This window comes from Haemaphysalis longicornis, unplaced genomic scaffold (assembly GCF_048455015.1).
Source record: "Haemaphysalis longicornis isolate Haplotype H1 unplaced genomic scaffold, Haemaphysalis longicornis Haplotype H1 scaffold_9, whole genome shotgun sequence".
NCBI lineage: Eukaryota > Metazoa > Arthropoda > Arachnida > Ixodida > Ixodidae > Haemaphysalis > Haemaphysalis longicornis.
Window position 1 is genome coordinate 140148454 of NW_027526460.1, and position 6000 is coordinate 140154453.

The following is a 6000-nucleotide window of genomic DNA, read 5'->3' on the forward strand; positions in this document are numbered from 1 at the left end:
GGAATCGAACCCGCGTCCTCGTGCTCAGCAGCACAGCGCCTTAGCCACTGAGCCACCGCGGCGGGTAGGACTAGTCCCTGTGTGTTTTGCTGCAGATTATTGCATGTTTCGTGTATAACTGCACTGCTGTGCGGTGGCGAATATGCCTTCTACTTCAAAGAAAAAACTCAGAGATGGTGCTTCGTGCTAGGGTGCGATTTCGGATACAAACCTTGTTCCGAAAAAGTGTCCCTCTTTTTTGCACCCGCGTGTCAAGACCTGATTTCGAAGTGGTCGCATGCTATTCCGAAGGCCGACAAGACGCTTCAGGACAAATGGGCTGTTTGCGCAAAGCACTTCGACGCGACTTGAGTAGTTCTGGCATGTCATACAGTTAAAACCCGATCTAACGCAGTCACCGAAAAGCGCGTATTTCGTTAAATCGGGAACTTCGTAAAATCAGGACTGCCATTTTACAAGCAGTTGATTTCATAAATTTCATGTCTAAAGGGAGTCGCATCGCAGCAGCTACCATGAGATTGTAATTGCGGCGGCTAGCTACGGCGCTCGCTTGACGATAATTAAGCGATGCACTAAAAGTGGACGGGGAAAATAATGAGCAAGCTGGGGCTTCTTGAAGTCATCGCACCCCAGCAGTCACGCGAAACACAGCGCTTTCTGTTGTACCACCTCCCCGCTGAGTGGACCATTCTTGGCTCTCATATCCTTGAACCACGTAAACAGGGCTTCCTCGAGTTTCTCGTGCAGGATATATGTGTCCTTGAGGGTATTTTTCTTCGACGCAATTCCAGAAAAATTGGCATGGATGGCGTCATTTCCCTTCAAGATTGTGGGAAGCGTGTTGGCCAGGACGCCATGCACCACGGGATTGTTGAGTAATAATTATCACGTAAAGTTCCGTGAAAACAAATGCCTCTTGACGTGGCGCAATCATCTTCGTGGTGTTCTGTCCGAACACATTCGAAATTTCTCATTATTAGATATGTCTGTTGCTCGAAATTCTTCATTAAACCGGGACGTGGCGGGGAATCTATTTCGTTGTTCGAGTTCGTAAAATCATTAATCAGAATTTGTTCGTTAGATCGAGTTTTGAATGTACTATTTTACCGCGACTAAATCTAGTACGTGGTACAACTAAAAACAATGCTGCTACACATCTGAAGCGGCAGCGCTCATTGTGTGCTACACATCGTTCATTTTTATTTGCATTTTGATTACAAAACAAACGAGAGCAAAGGCAAAAAAAAAGGCTTGCGTAACGTGAAAGAAGCAGCAGAACTGAACTGCATTCTGCTCCACGCAATAAATTTAGTTTGCTCGGCTAGGAACATGTTGCATCTTTTTGTTTGGTTTTCGAACTACATTAGGAATGCAATGACTCCAGGACGTTGCATTAACGTATGCCACAATTTCATGTTAATTTGGCTGGTGTAAACGAAGGTATCTATTTTCGTACGCAATACGCCCACCAACAGCAACAAAAAAAAATACGAGTGGCAAGAATAAACATGCCGCGTGATCCTAGCAATTATATAGCGCTCACCTCGACCTCGAAGAAAAAAAAACAATATTTCACATAAACCCTGCAAAAAAGCCCTGTACCACACATAAGCTCCCGCTCAGCGGCTTTAATGTGGCATTTCTCAAACGCCTGCTTGCTTTCTGGCAGCTTAAAACTCGGATGTATTTAGCCGTGTCGAAAACCCCATGTTAGCAGTAGCGCAACACAAGCCTTGCCTTGTCTAAGGAACTGCGGTATTAGCTCCAGAGCTCAGTAACGCGTCCCCGCCAGGTCGTGGCAGAGACGCGTAGCACGGAGAACGGCCAGAACGGCCGCGCGAGCTGACGGCGCCCCTGACGACAGCGCCGCCGCGCGGCATTCACGCGAACGGGGGCCAGCTTTTCCTGGCCGGTCATCACACCTTCCCATTCTAGCCACCCTAACGCGGCCAACGTTTTTAGATTAGGTCAGTTTGCAAACTGCGCCTCGAGAGGCGGTACCATTTTGTCGCCATTCCGAGAGGTGGCGCTGGCGTTGCGTTGAGATCTAGTTTGGGGAGCGAGGCTCGCCCCGGCCATGTATTTTCGCGGTGCTGTTGGCGCTCGCCTGTTCGTCACGTCTGTATTAACGTATTAGCTCTGTGCTGTCATCGTGCATACATATTTTAGTGGATCTCTGAAGTGTCGGTGCAGTTTGTTGACGTGCTGCGCGCCAGGCTGCCGTGCGGGGTATGCTTCGGAAGCGGCCAAGTCCGTGCAGCGGCATTTCTTCAAAGCGCCGGAGGGTCCTGACGGATTGAAGGCGTGGGAAATCGCGATTCCGCGGAAAAACTTCAAGGTTACGCCATAACATACGTTTGTGACATTCATTGTGAGCCTTCAGACGTCGTCAACTGTTACGAACACGCTGTGAACGGTCAAACTGTAAGGATACCGTAAGGCAGGTGGACTCTGAGGGGACGGCGCGGCGTCCTGTATTTTCCCTAACATACCTGAGCATCTGTCGCCACCAAATACGTCAAAGTCATGCCAAAAACCATCCAAATGGATGACAGTGGTTCCCACCTATGTTGCGTCCTGCCAAAATGATGGGTCTTTGCGCGAGGAAACTGGCGTAAGTGGCGCGAGTGGTGTAGAAAGCGCCGATGTCAGCACGTACGTTGGGAACTGCATGAGTTGTGGTTCGCAGTTATGCAGGAATTCAGCAAATGTCCGACATTTCAATCGTAGAATGTGAAGGCTTCGCCTAGCCAGGTTATTCTTCTACAAGCTCGAACATTCTGGGTGCAGTTGTGCTGATTGAGAAAGGTGCAGTAGTCGGGCAAAACTTGTCGGATGAAGTTAATTCAAGAGGTTTACTTGTACCGCCGTGTAGCTACAGCGATAAAAATGGGAATATTCACCCTCAGCTGACAAGGCAGGAGAATGTAGCAACATTTATTCGCTACATTGTTGCCTTAAAGATCAGCCCTTGGAACAAATGTTACCTGTTTCCAGACGTTTCATCCGCAACAACTGCCGTGAAAGGGCATGCAGTGTGTGTGGCACAACATATTCACGGTGCTGTCAGATCAGATCCCTACCCGGCGCGGTGGTATAAGGCGCCGTGCTTCTGGGCGCAAGGACTCGGGTTCGATTCCCGGCCACGGCGGCCGCTATTCTGATAGAGGCGGAAAGCGAAAACACCCGTATGTTCCAGATTTCAGCGCATGTTAAAGATACCCTACGTGGTCAAAATTAATCCGGAGCTTTCCACTACGGCACGCCTCATCGCCTGTGAAGCGTCGGCCCGTTAAACCTCTTATAAATTAATTAATCTGACTAGTCAAAACTGAGAAGTGTTGCAAGAAATGTAGATTGCAAAAAGAAACAAGCAGGAAAAATCAACGCAGAAGGCAGCATAAGCGATGGCTCAGCGGAAAAACTACCAGGCTAAACGCTTTAAAAAATCGGCATATCAGGGCCACAAGAAGATAAGTGAAGGCTAACGCTTTAAAAAATCGGCATATCTGGACTACAAGAAGATATATGAAAGTGTCTGTGACCCTAACAGATAGTCCATCAGATTTACGAACCAACAAAAAAGAATAGCAATACGACAAACATTCTCTTCCGAGAAAAAACGTTTATTTCTTTTAAAAAACCACATTTATACCTGTCAGAGAAATAAAAAAAAAACATTGGTTTAATAATTGGTTCAGTTTTCTTTGTTAACAGCGAAACTGTTTAACAAATAATAATTTTTCGTGTCCGCAGTTAAAATACCAAGAATTTGCTGAGCGCGTGCACTTGAGCGCGCACGTCAGCACTTGGTTTCCAATCGGCTCACTTGATCAGTTTTGTTGGGGTTGTAAACATGTTCTTGTGAAAACGTACCTACTGCATTTGCTTCCCCAGCCACGGCCGCTGGATCGTGCGCTCCCATCCAGCGGCCGTGCCACAGCATAAATAAAAATGTCGAGGCGCCTTTTCTTGATTCCAAGTAGATCGCTGACTATTGTAGGCTTTCCCGCATTCTCAGAAGTGTAAGACGTATTCGGGTATGCTTTAAACATTAATGAGCTATAAGGGATCCCGTACTGGGGAAAAAGAAATGAAAAAATAAATAAATGGAACGGGAAGCAGCCGAAGACAAGCGGACTGTGCAGTGTTTGCCTTGTCTTTTTTTTTTCTTAAGTACAGCTTGTTTCTCGTTATAATGTCGATAAAATTGTAAAGCTCTTGTCACTAAAGCGTAAGAGTAGCGCGAAGTTGGATTTCGCATGTCAAAGAAGAACATTAACGGTGTGCGGGGGTCGTTCACCGGCGCCTTTCCAAGCAAGGAGTAGCAGACGACGCGCCGAGACCGATCTCAACGCTACCGCAGCGCCACCGCCTGGTCGGCGACAGCACCGGCCCGCGCCGCGGTGCTTGGAAGGCCGCGCTCTTTGCCAACTGACCTAATCTAAAAACGTTGCACGCGGCGCTAGACGTGTGCTGCACACGACAAAACAACCAATATGCATGTGTACTCGTTTGACAGTAAGCAAGACGTAGTTACCTCTGCTTGCGCATTTCCTCTAGAAACGCAATAATCAGCGGCCTTGCGGGTTGATGTGCTGGTTTAATTCCACGAAACATCTTCGCCGTGGCCACCGCTTGAGTGTGAAACGTGTTGCAAACATTGCTTCCACACATTGCACTTTGCTTATTGTTGAGTGCAGCCGTCTGCCGTTTGGAGAACGTCGAAGGGTGCTTTTTGAAGGTGGCGTCGAAGGGTGCTTTTTGAAGGTGGCGTGGTGATTATTTAAAGGGTAAGAAGCGGCAAGACCTGTTCATACGCGTGCAAATTCCACGCCCTTGTAAAATTACGCTGTGTCCTGATGGAAAGAAGAAACAAACAAAAACATCTACACTGCCCACGACCTGTGCGCTATCGCCCATACATTACCGGACACGTATTTTACACCCGCAAACGCCTGTGTGATCGTGTTCTTTCCATTCCTTTTTAAAATAAATACCATTTTTGGACAGTCGTTTATCTGAGTTGCTAATTTTACGTATTACTTAAAATACGTTTCTATGGATGCGCAAGAGTATTTAGTGGGGATTTCTCGGTAAAATTAGGCAGTTGTGAGTTTGCGTCTGTCGTGTACGTGGCATTTCGTGTGTCATTTTCATATATATCGTTTTCAAATCCTGACATGAATCACCTTGTCCAGAAATGTGTCTCACTCAGCATGACCTAAGTTGAAAGAGAGAGGAAAAATCGAGTAATATAATGCACGTTGTTGCACACATGTGTGAGGGGTGTGTGCCATGACTCGCTGTTTTTTTTTAATTTTTTTCCCTCAATGCTTGCTTTCAATAGAATTTTGAAAAAGGCGAGCCACAATTCCTGGACAATCTCGGACCAAATGGTCCGAGATTGTCCAGGAATTGTGGCTCGCCCTTTTTTATTTTAAAAACTATTTAAACACGCATTTTAAAAACTGATTAACCCCCCTTTAAAGGGGGGGTTAATGAGTTTTTAAAATACGTGTTGAAGTACTGCTTTTTCACCGCTACAGACGCCTAGCGTACTTTCGATTGTAAGTAATACTGATAACCAACGTTTGGCTTTTCGCGTTACATGCGTTCTCTTCTCGCTGCTAGTTCTTGCAACGTTGACAGACCCCCCTCCCCTCCCGAAAAAAAAAAACGAAATGCACAGAAAACTTTTATCCTTGCATTTTTTTAACCAATCCTCAAGAATTAAATGCCAAGACAGAGGCGATGTTCAGTTTACAAAACAAAGTAGTTACCGGGAACCCGTTGCGCTTATTCGCAACGAGAAATAAAAAGGAAACCTTTTTATACATCTGCAACAGCGCAACAATTAATTTGCCATCTTTAGGGTTCGTAAGCGACCTTATACGCAAAAGAATGCAAACACATCTCGCTGTTGCAGGCACTTGTTTAGATTTTAAAAGGAACGCAAATGGTCAACACAGCAGCCGTAACAGAAAATTTGTGCTCACT